Raw genomic sequence first — 12,457 nt, 5'->3', positions numbered from 1 at the left:
CTATATTCATTTGACATGCTCATTCATCATTTCCTAATTATTTTTAAAAATTTTTATTAATTTGAAAATTTTATATACATATACAATGTATCTTGATCATATCCATATCTTAATACCCTCTCCAATTGCCCCATGACCTCCAAACCATCTCTTTCTCAACTTCATGTCCTTCATTACTTATTCATTTATTTTAGCCCACTGAATCCAATTAGTACTGCTAATCTACATAAGTGTGGGGTCATCCATCGGGGCATGAACAAACTTCCAGTGGCCAACCCCCTCCCCCCAAAAATGACTCTCACTTCCCTAAGCAGCCACATTCAGCTAGGGGTGGGCCTTGAAAGTGTCTTTTTGCAACATGGTGGAATTTTTAACTAGCTATCTCTTGCACTGATAACTAATGATGCTCTGAGTTAATGTGCACAACAGCCATGTAATGTCCAAAGGTCAGGATTTCACAGCACTCCTCCTCATCTTGGGGCTCTTACATTTTTTTCCATCTCTTCTTCTGCAATGTTCCCTAGGTATTGAAGGGGAGTTAGTGTTATCTATGACTGAGCACTCAAAGCCACTTATTCTCAGCACTTTGAATAGTATTGTCTCTGCATTAACTAGTACACACTTGTGTGACAAAAATTTCCTGAGGAGATGCAACATACATGTGTACTCATCCCAGATGGGGATCACACAAAGACCAAAGTACAGATACCACCAAAGTCCAATTTGGTGAACCAATGAATTTTACTTGGGTTACTGACAGGAATATGGAAGAGGAGTTACATACAAGAACAGAAATGAATCAAAGACAGTTGCATCACCAAAATCCACCCCAGCACAAAGCTGGGAACCTGGAGCACACAGCACAGGCTGCAGGCAGCTCAACACGTTGGAGAGTGTCCTTTCCAAGTGACTCAGATAGTCTAAACCTCTTCCAGGCAGCTAGCTGGTCTGGTCTTGGGGTCTTTGTAGCTTGGCTTATCTAAAAGTAATTCTTAGCCCTCTTAATTGTTTACTCTTGAAAGGGCAGGGCCTAGTAATTCTGGTCAGTTTTAGGGACTTCCTGAGCTATTTTGAGTTGACCACCTCCTAGGAGCATCCCTGCAGGATAGACTGTTTTAATCTCCAAGGAAACTGCTACACAACACCACTGCAATAGCAATCTCCTATGATTAAAGTTTGGAGCAGCCTAATGTATAGGTATCAACATAAATATCTAAAAGGCAGTTTAATAATATGACCATTTAGGAAACCATCAACAGGCTCTCGCCTAGGGCCTATGACTTCCTTAGCCATGTATTTTGACCATGTTTATAGTACCAAGCATGAATCCCTCCTATAGAACAGACCTGAAATCAAATTAAGAGAGTTATAGGATACCCCAATAAAGTCTTGCCACTATTGCACCAGTAGGCACATCATGCCTAGAAGGTCAATATCGTAGCACACAGGGTCCAGCATTGAATAAGACTACTGATACTGTTTTTTCCCCAGCAGCCTGCAAAGTATGTTCAAACACAATGAAAGCTAATCACCAGGGAGTTTCCTGATCAATTTAAGATTTTTCTGTGTTCTTCAACCAAAATGTATGGTGTCTTCATCAGTGGGGTCTTACCATCTAGTTCTTCTGATGAACAATCTAAAGCAATGCCAATAGCCTGTATTGTACTGGGCACCTCTAGGGCCTCTCTGGCCAATAACACACACACACACACACACACACACACACACACACACACACACACACACATTTGGTCATGGTGACACATGCCTTTAATCCCACCACTTGGGAGGCAGAGGCAGGGGAATCTCTGTGAGTTCAAAGCCAGCCTGGTCTACATATCTAATCCCAGTCCAGCCAAAGCTGGCTTAGCAATCGTGAATTCCTTTAATCTTCTTTTATTACGGAAAGTTGTTGTTCAAATCTTAGATGGTCTTTTAATAGAAAGTTTCTATTTCTCCTTCAATCTTTTTTTCCTTTTATTGAAAATAGATTTTTTTCCTCACATAATATATCCTGATTATGGTTTTCCCTCCCTCTACTCTTCCTAGTTCGTTGCCAGCTTATCTCCCATCTGAATCCACCCCCTTTCTATTTTTCATTAGAAAACACACAGGCATCTAAGGGATAATAATAAAACAAAATGTATAGTAAGATTAAACAAAAAGTATCATATTAGAGTAGGGCAAAACAAATAAACAGAAGGGAAAGGGCCCAAGAAAAGTCACAAGAAACAGTGACGACTTTTGCTGAGTGATCCGGTCCATCTACTCTTCTGTCCCTCACACTCGGTCTTCTCCATGATCCATTCTGTTGAGATGATTTTCATTGCTTTTTTATCTGGTTCATCAAGTTTTTCATTTCCAGCATCATTTCAATTTGGATTTTCTTCATCAATTCTTTTTGTTAAATTATATCTAATACTTTGCATTTATGTCCCCATTTTACTCACCTCTTCGTTTTTGTTTGTATCTTCTTTGAATTATCTGAATACAGGTATAATTGTTCTTTTGAATTCTTTGTTTAGAAGATCTTCTAGATAATTCTCATTGGGAGTAAAGGCATGAGCCACTACACCTGACTGTAAATCACTTTTCTTAAGTGTAGTTATGTACAATGTTCATGAGAGATTAAGTTCTAAGATGGCTGAGATATTGTTTTCCTTTGTGGAACTGGTAATGAGAGTTGCAGGTTATATCCCTTGTCGTCTTTAGGAGTCTGCTATGGTTCATGGGAAGAGACACTGTCCAAAATCAGCATACCTCTTGCCGTTCCTCTCCTAAGCTGATTTCTGGTGTGGCTCTCCACATTTGGTTGTCCTACTTTGATGTGGTGGACTGAAGAGAATGGCTCTCTTATGTTCAAATACTTGGTCATCAGTTGGTGGAACTGTTTGGGAAAAAATTAGAAGGTATGGCCTGTTGGAGGACGTATGTCACAGAGGTGGTCTTTAAATGCTTCAAATGCTTCCTGCCATCCCCAGTGAACTCTCTGTTTTCTCTTTGTGGATCAGGATGTGAGCTCTCAGAAGATTCTGCTTAAGTGCACTGCCTGCCTGCTGCCAGGTTCCCCACAAATGATGGTGATAGATTCCTACCCTCTGGAAATGTAAGCTCTAACTAAACTTTTCCTTCTATATGTTACCTTGATCCATGGTGTTTTATCACAGCGATAGACAAACAATAATGTACTTAGCAAGTTCTAGCCAATTAGTCATTAGGGATATATCTTGGGAAGATGGGTGTGTAGTAGGGAGGCCTAATGTGTTGGGAGGGTCAAGGCCTACCTGGGAACACTAGGAAGTAAGAAACCAGAGGAGTAAGCAGTTTGTAGGATAGAAAGGAGTAGATCTAGTCTAAGGTATAGAGATGAAAGATCCCAGAGGAGCCTAGCAGCTTGGCCACACGTGGAAGCAAAATCCCAGAGAAGCTGGGAGGCCTACAGAGTGAGACAGAGGAATGTCCACCTAGTATCTCAGGGAAGTGAGGTCACAGAAGACAAGAAAAACAAAAAAAACACCAGATGGCCTATGGCGTGGAAAGTAAAGGAGCATAGGCTACCTGATGGGTAGGGAAGGGAAGTCTCAGAGGACTCCAGCTACCTATGAGGTAAGGCGGGATAAGGTCTATTTGGCAGCATGAAGAAGGAAAGAGCCAGGCCTATGAAGTAGGAAGAAGCAGCTCACATTCTCTCTTTTAAGCACATGTATTCTTTGGTTCTTCCAATGTGCCACTGCCTCCTCCACCACACGCTTGTGCGCATGTGCTTGCCTCCTTCACTAAGACACACTTCTCTTTCACTTCTTCAGAGTCTATTTGTTTTCCAGAACTCAGCTCCAGTACAGTTCCTACAATGTAACTGGCCCTAGACCTCCTTAATGAAATCAAATCTGTTATTCTCAGTTCTACTTGCACACAAGTACTTTTCTTTAATGTTTCACACACACACACACACACACACACACACACACACAATTCTTTCTACCATTGAAGCCTCCATAACACAGAAGCCGCCCCACTTTCGAATTGAATTCTGCCAATTCTTGGTGATACAACACAAAACTACAAGAGCAAATTCGTTTACAGGAATGTAGTATGCTTTTCCCATTGTCACATGTCTGTAATGCATATACACCTCTCCAGGAGAAATGTCTTACATATAGACCTCCCTTGTCTGAATGCTGATAAAGAAGCCAGGACAGGCAAAAATAGACTAAACAAAGAGAGACCAGGACATGTGCTTAAACAAGGCATCTCCTGGTGTCTCTGTTTTAGGAGCCTAGGCTCAGAGCCCTGAGATGAGTCAACTCTTTGAATAGTATATGCTGGTCCATATATACTGACCGAATGTGGTTGTCAGGAAAAACTCCTCAGTAAATTGAATGCTCTTTTATATAGCAATTCTAATTAACATCTATTTCCCAAGTAGGATTAATTATGATGATTAATTTCTTAACTTAATGAACTTATTGCCTACCATAAAATAGCTTTATCATTAAAGAAAATAATTTTTCTCATTATCCAGATAAAGGCACAATTCCCAACTGCTATCACATCTGATAGATTCTTTAGTCTATCCATTCCCTACAGCATCTGTTCCCAGCCTTCCTCACTGTCCTCAGATCTCTGCCCTACCTCCTTTAAAAATGATTTGTACTTTTTCCATTGCACAATTCCACTGTGTGCATATATAACATTTTCTTTGTCCATTTCTCTGTTGTTGGATCCCAAGGTTGGTTCCATTACACAGTTACTGTGAAGAGTGCTGCAATAAACATTTTTGTGAAAATATCTCTGCAATATGTTGACTTTGGGATCCTTCAAGTAAATATCTAGCAGTAGTATAGCTAGGGGGTGGGAGGGTTATATCTTCTGAGTACATTATCTGCTTACATGATAATGGCCTTTCTTGCACTTGCTGTCTTAGGTCATATGAAAGAGCAAGCTCATGAGCCATGGATAGCAAGCAAGTAAGCAGTATTCCTCCATGGTCTTTGCTTCAGTTCCTGCCTCTAGTTTCCCACCTTGAGTTCCTGCCTTGGCTTTGTCGGAGTGTAACTTGTTAAGCTCAAATAAACCGTTTCCTCCCCTGAATTTCTTCTGATCAGTATTTTATCACAGCAATAGAGAAGCAAACTAGAAACCAATCTCCATAGCTGAGCACTAAACTTCTGCTAGTTAGGAAGCCCGACTGTGCTTTCCCCTTGGCACAGCATTTCAAACCAATCAAGACAGCCCCTGTCCAAACTAGCAATTTGATCTTGCCACTGATTACAGTCAAACTTGAAAGCAATGATACATATCAGCTGTGATGATTTGTGGGCGACCAGCTCCCACATTTACTTACCCCAGGGACTCTTGAGGAATGAGGGATAAGAGACTTAGGTAGAAGTAAAGAGGGGAGAGAAACAGAAATGCAGGATAGCCTCGGGTGGGCATGGATCCTTATCCACCAGCCCAGAACTTTATTTCAAAGGGCTTTTTATAGCAATGCCAAGGGGAGGGGAAAAGGACCTCCCCCTTGCTAGATACAGCCAAGTGTAGACCCTTACAAACACCTGGTACTCGGGCTCATGGTTCAATCATCCTCTTATGCAGTCCTGCTGGGTAAAGCCACTAGGAAACATAGGTGCATACCAACAGTGATTTAAATGAGAAATGTCTTCCACAGGCTAAGGTATTAGAGCATTTGGTCCCCAGTGGATGGTGCCTTTTGGATGATATTACAGAACCCTTATGGGGTGAAGTTTTTCTGGAGGAAGTACATCAGTTAGAGGTGGGGTTCGAGAGTTTATAACCATGCCCTACTTCCAGTTTGTTCTCTTTGCTTTATGTTTGCAGTTAAAATGTGTCTCTCAGATTCCTGTTTCGGCTGCCTACTTCCATGCTTCCCCCTGCCATTATGGCCTCTCCTTCTGGAACTGGAACTGAAAATAAATTCATCTATAAGTTGCTTTTGGCTGTGGCATTTTGTCACAGCGATAGAAAAGTAACAAACAAGCTAATATCTCTTTATCAGCTCTTGATTACTCCACAACCCATTGAGATCTGATTTCTGCCTCCATTGTTCCACTGAACATCTTTCATTTGCTTTGCTGGATCAGCCACTTTTACCCAAATTCTAAACATATGAATCCCTCTGAACTTGGTCTTGGGTATTGTTGGAGGTTTTTGCTGTTTTTTGTGGGCCCACCACCCAGCTCCCAAATAAATCACACATGGAGGCTTATTCTTATTATGAATACCCAGCCTTAGCTTAGCTTGTTTCTTGCAAGCTTTTCTTAACTTATCCTATCTTTTGCCTCTGGGCTTTTCCTGTTCTCTTACTTCTATAAATTTTACTCTTACTCCATGGCTTGCTGTGTAGCTGGGTGGCTGGCCCCTGATGTCCTCTTCTTTCTCTGGCTTCCCCTTCTAGATTTGGATCTCTCCTCCCAGTTTTCTCCTTCTACATATACTCTCTGCCTGCCAGCCCCGCCTATCCTTTCTCCTGCCTTGCTATTGGCCAGTTCTTTATTAAACCATCAGGTGTTTTACACAGGCACAATAACACAGCTTCACAGAATTAAACAAATGCAACATAAACAAAAGTAACACACCTTAAAATAATATTCTACTATACTTGGGCATTCTTCTTAACCTTCTCTCCCTAGGTTGTTCATATCTGCTTCTACTAACTAGAATTAACATTTAGATTGGGTTTTTGAAACAGAACCATGAATAGAATTTGGATGTAAATAAAAGTAGATTTTTTAAAAAAGGTGGTGGTGCACGCCTTTAATCCTATCACTCAAGAAGCAGAGGCAAGTGGATCTCTGTGAGTTAGAGGTCAGCCCGATCTATAGAGCAGGTTCAAGGACAGCCAGGGCTACACAGAGAAACCTTGTCTCAAAAAACAAAAAATAAAACAAACAAACAAAAAGTAGATAAAAACATAAATTTTGGCTAGTCAGTGGTGGTGCATGCCTCTAATCCCAGCACTCAAGAGGCAGAGGCAGTTGGATCTCTGAGTTCAAAGCCACCCTGGTCTACAGAGCAAGTTCCAGGATGGCCATGGCTACACATAGAAACCCTATTTTGAAATACCCAAAACAAACAAACAAAACCCATAATTTTTGTGACTGTGTTTGTATGTATACAGGTACATGTTGGTAGGAGCACATTATAAGCATTTATGTGGAGACCATAGGTAAACCTCGGCTGTCTTTCTTCAAGTGCTATCTACCTGGCTTGTTGAAACAGGGTCTCTCATTGGCCTGTAGCTCACCAATTAGGCTAGACTGGCTAGACGGTGAGTCTCTGAGATCCACTTGTCCCCACTTCTTCAACATTGGGATTGTAAATCCACCATTTCCAGGTTTTGCTTACTGGGGTGCTAGGGATCTAAGGGAGGTCTTCATGCTTATGCTGCAAGCCCTTTATTGAGACATCTCTCTCCAGGCTGAAAATGTTAACTTTACATATTTAGTAATCTCTATTGCACATTTAATATTTCTTCCAATTATTAATATAGATAACAAGCCAATATATATGACTTTGTCATTGATAGAAATCACAAATATTTTCATGTATCATGGTTGTTGCTGATACATCAAAATATTATTGATAATTATCATTATTTCAGCTTATAGGCATTATTAGATTTACCATCAGATCATTTAATAAATTAGTAATTACATATATTCTTACATCATAATATCTCTATTTGATAATTGTATCTCAGTATAATTTCTTTTCTTTGTAATCTGATTCATTTCACATTTCACTTGATCCATTTAAAAATACTAAGCTGAGAAAAGGCCATAGGCTTCCCACCCTTCCAATAGTATAAAGAGTATTGGGAAGTCCTTTTCCAAAGGCTGATGACCTGACTCATGGACTTCTGTATTTGGTATCTCATGGGAATCTCCAACAAAACTCTAGATTGAGCTTAGCGCTTCTTCCAAATCTCATTCTCCTGTGTCTTCTATTTCATAAGAGGGGTTAATAATCACCTAATTATCTACATCCAAATCCTGAGCTCTTCCAACTCCTCCTTTACATCATCCATAGTAGTCAGAGGGAAAACAAGAGTCTTCAACATTTCTCAAATTCATCCATTTTTCTTTCTGTACACTATGAATATGTGTTGCTCTCATTGGTTGATAAATAAAGCTGTTTGGCCAATGGCAAGACAGATTAAAGTTAGGCGGTACATTCAAACTGAAGATGGGGGTGAAGAAGAGTGGAGTCACAGCAGAAGCTGTGAGCCAGCACCAGGAGAAGCAAGATGTGAGAGAACATGAAGCCACACGGCAAAACATAGATTAATAGAAATGGGTTGAATTAAGTTATAAGAGCTAGTAAATAATGAGCCTGAGCCATAGGCCATACAGTTTATAATTAATATAAGCCTCTGTGTGTTTACTTGGGACCAAGCAGCTGTGGGACCAGGCGGCACACAGGAAAACTTCTAGCTACAGACCTTGTCTCAAACAAACAAACAAAATTCTGTTTCACAAATGTAGTAGGGAAAAGGGGCTGGCTAGAGAAACCCACCATGACCCTGGAGTCCAGAAATAGGGAAGGATGGCTCAGATAAGGCCAGTGGGAGAAACACAGTTTAGCTCAGATCAGAGCCATCTCTGCCCCTGGCCAACTGACTTGTGAAACCAACCAATCACAGAGCAGGACAGCAGAATCCTGGCCCTAGGGCTCAGAACCAGGGAAAGAAACACAGCCTGTGTTTGGGATCTGGGCCAGAGAAATGAATCAAGGAAACATGCCCTGACTCTGAAACCAGTACCAAAGAAACACTCTTGGCCCCTAGAATCAGAGTCAGTGAATGAAATGTGCCCTGGCCTTAGAGGTAGTGACAGAAAGCTAAGTAAGGCCAGTGAGAGAAACACAGTTAAGCTCAGATCAGAGCCATCTCTGCCCCTGTCCAACTGACTTGTGAAATCAACCAGTCACAGAGCAGGACAGTAGAATCCTGGCCCTCAGGCCCAGGACCAGGGAAAGAAACACAGCCTGTGTTTGGGACCTGAGCCAGAGAAGTGAACACTTTATCCCCAAACCCAGAACCCAAGAAATATGCCCTGACTCTGAGACTAGTACCAAAATAACCGTCTTGGCCCCTAGAATCAGAGTCAGTGAAAGAAATGTGCCCTGACTGATAGACCCCAGACTCAGGGCACTATCCTCTCAGGTGGGCGCCCCAGAAACCCGGATTACAGACCAGTTGATGCAATCACATGAGGCTTTATTTTAATCGTTTGTGCAAACGGACCCCACTACACAATTCAGTGAGAGGAGCCCCGAACAATAATGGCAGGCATCTTTTAAAGGTGAAAACCATAATATTAGCATAGCATTTGGGGAAATACATAATTGGCTAGTTTAAAAATCAGCACCGGGGAGGGGTAGTACAGCTATGGGGACTTTCCATGGGGGCTGCTTTTCTTCCTAGAATAGCCACAGGATCTTCTGCTAGACCCAGACACTGTCACAAGGTTATTCTGCTGATGCCACAAGAAATATGACAAGAATATTTCTGCTGAGGATAATGGTTTGGGGACCTGGTTTGGGGGCCTGAGGCTGGTACTCGTTCCTCTTTCTCATGTTTAATTCTTTCACTGGCCTTAGAGGTAGTGACAGAAAGCCAATAAAGGCCAGTGAAAGAAACACAGTTTGGCCCTGAAATCAGGGCCATCTCTGCCCCTTGCTCACAAAACTGGTCAGTCCCTGGGCAGGAAATAAACTAACCAATCACAGTTGACTCCACCCCCTAGACATCCTATATAAACCACCCTGCCCGGTCAGTTGTGAGCTGTTCTCTCCACCCTGGTAGAGGCAGCTACTCTCCTGGACTCCTCCTTCCCAAATAAACCTCTTTCTCAAAAGAGTATTGGGTGAAGACCTTCATTGACAGCTGAACAGAAGAACTTTGCTGGGACGTCCCATAGTGGACTGAGCAAGGGGGAGCTGAACAGAAGAACCTTGCTGGGATGTCCCATAGTGGACTGAGCAAGGGGGAGCTGAACAGAACTGAGCGAGAAAGAGCTCGTAACACTGAGCCAGAGATTGTGGCTCTCCAGGAAAGGAGCAGGATTGCTGTGTCCTGTGGGGAAAGCATCCTCCATCATACCATCATACCAGGTATATCCTGACCTTCCCAAAGAGTCAGGATACCCTTCCTTGCTGAAGCAGTTCCAGGCCTGACTCTCCCAAGAAGTCAGAAAACATTCCTTTCCAAGTTTGGGCTGTTTCTTTGCAGTCTCAGCCATCAGAGCTGTGCTAAATAAACAGCTCCAGGTGTCCGGGACACCTTCGGGGCAGAGCTCTTGTCCTAAGTAGCTCTGAGGTGTCCGGGATACCTCGTCCTCTAGGGCTGAACTGTCTCCAGTTCAGCCATCACAGCTGTGCTAAACAGCTCCAGGTGTCCGGGACACCTTCGGGGCAAAGCTGTTGTCCTAAGCAGCTCTGAGGTGTCCGGGATACCTCGTCCTCTAGGGCTGAACTGTCTCCAGTTCAGCCATCACAGCTGTGCTAAACAGCTCCAGGTGTCCGGGACACCTTCAGGGCAGAGCTCTTGTCCTGAGTAGCTCTGAGGTGTCCGGGATACCTCGCCCTCTAGGGCTGAACTGTCTCCTCGCAGTTTCAGCCATCAATTTACTTACATTTGGTGCCAAAACCCAGGACACCAAACCCAGAGTTTTTGCAGTTTACTAACATTTTGGTGCCAAAACCCGGGACACCAAACCCAGAGTTTTTGAAGTTTGCTAACATTTGGTGCTAAAAATTTGGGACACCAAACCCAGAGTTTTTGCAGTTTACTTATAAATGTCTTAGTTTCTTTTGCCTGTTACTGTGATAAAATGTTCTAACAAAATCAATAGAAGGGAGAAAGAGCTCATTTTGGCTCACAGTTCAAGGTTACAGTCCATCATGGCAGGGAAGTCAAAGCAGCAGGAATCTGAAGCAGGAGATCACACCACATCTACAGGCAGGAAACAGTGATAAATGCATGCATGTTAGTACTCTGTACACTTCCTCTTTATATAGTCCAGGATCGTTTGCCCAAGGAATGCCTTGACCACAATTAATGTATCTTCCAACATCAATTTACATAACCAAGGTATTACCTCTCATGGACATGCCCATCTCCCAGATGATTCTAGAACTTGTTGACAATTAACACTAATCATCACAACACCTGTCTTAGTTACTTTTCTATTACCATGACAAAACACCATGACCAAGGCAACAAGAAAAGAAAGCATTCAGTTTGGGGCTCATAGTTCCAAAAGGTTAGAGTCCATGACTACCATGGCAGAGGGCAAGGCACAGGCCAGCAGGCATAACAAACAGGCAGTGGCTGAGAGCTCACAATGGATCCACAAGCCAAGGCAGACAGAGAGAGCAAGTTAACTCACTGGGAATGAGTGAAATCGCAAAGCCCACCCAGCTACACAACTCCTCCAACAAGGCCTAGCTCTTAATCATTCCCAAACAGTTCCACCAGCTGGAGCCCAAGTATTTAAATATATAAGCCGATGGTAGTCATTCTCATTCAAACCCTAACAGTATCTGTGATTAACAATCCTTTAATCTGCTGGACTGTGGTGACACATGCCTTTAATCCCAGCATTCAGGAGGCAGAGGCAGGTGGATCTCTGAGTTCCAGGGCAGCCAGGGCTACACAGGGAAACCCTGTCTCAAAAAAAAGAAATCCTTTAATCTTGTTTCAATTAGATTTGATTGAAAAATGACTAAAAGTCAGTTGAGGGGCTGGAGCGATGACTCCAAAGGTTAAAAGCACTGGCTGCTTTTGGAGGGGATCTGTATTCAATTTGCAGTACCAACATTGCAGCTAACAACTGTCACTCAAGTTCTGGGAGATCTGATGTCACTCCAGTTCCAGGGGATTGAGCACTGTCTTCTTGTCCTGTGTGTACTATGCAAATATGGTGCACAGACACACGTAGAACAAAACATTCATGGACATAAAATACAAATATAAACTTTTAAAAGTCACTTGATAAGATCTGAACACAACATTTGCTGCTTTTCCACAGTGAGATTATGTTGTCAGAGCCTGATGCAAAATGACAGTGATGTCCAAACCCCAAGGCCCGCCTGAACCAAATAAGATACAGCAGTAACCTTAGCCAAAGAAACATTCTGGCCACACTATGGCCATGGAGTTTTTTATTTACATCCTTTTCTTGTCCATTTGGACAATCAATTGTCTAAATAGAAATCTAATTAATAACTCATCTACCAACACTACTATAGGTATGTGCCTAAGCTTAATGTTTAAAATGTACTATCTATTATATTATTTATTGTGTTATTAGGAATGCTAGATTAATAAATATGCTGTTATAATGGTGTTACTATTATGAGGTCTTTAAGAATTCTGAGTACAATAGCTGATATTTTAAGATCTATGTAAAAATTCTAAATCTAAAGAATACAG

General features: G+C 42.1%; 1 long non-coding RNA gene across 1 annotated transcript; it reads left to right on the top strand.

Moving 5' to 3' along the window:
• Window positions 1-3,003: 3,003 nt before the first annotated feature.
• On the top strand, window positions 3,004-5,091 carry LOC131910772 (uncharacterized). Its single transcript, XR_009379219.1, has 2 exons — window positions 3,004-3,106; window positions 4,925-5,091. It is a non-coding gene; the product is annotated as an uncharacterized LOC131910772 (long non-coding RNA).
• Window positions 5,092-12,457: the final 7,366 nt, after the last annotated feature.

This window comes from Peromyscus eremicus, chromosome 5, assembly GCF_949786415.1.
Source record: "Peromyscus eremicus chromosome 5, PerEre_H2_v1, whole genome shotgun sequence".
Taxonomy (NCBI): Eukaryota; Metazoa; Chordata; class Mammalia; order Rodentia; family Cricetidae; genus Peromyscus; species Peromyscus eremicus.
The sequence above is the reverse complement of the archived record's forward strand: the minus strand, read 5'-3'. Positions and strand labels throughout refer to the sequence as shown.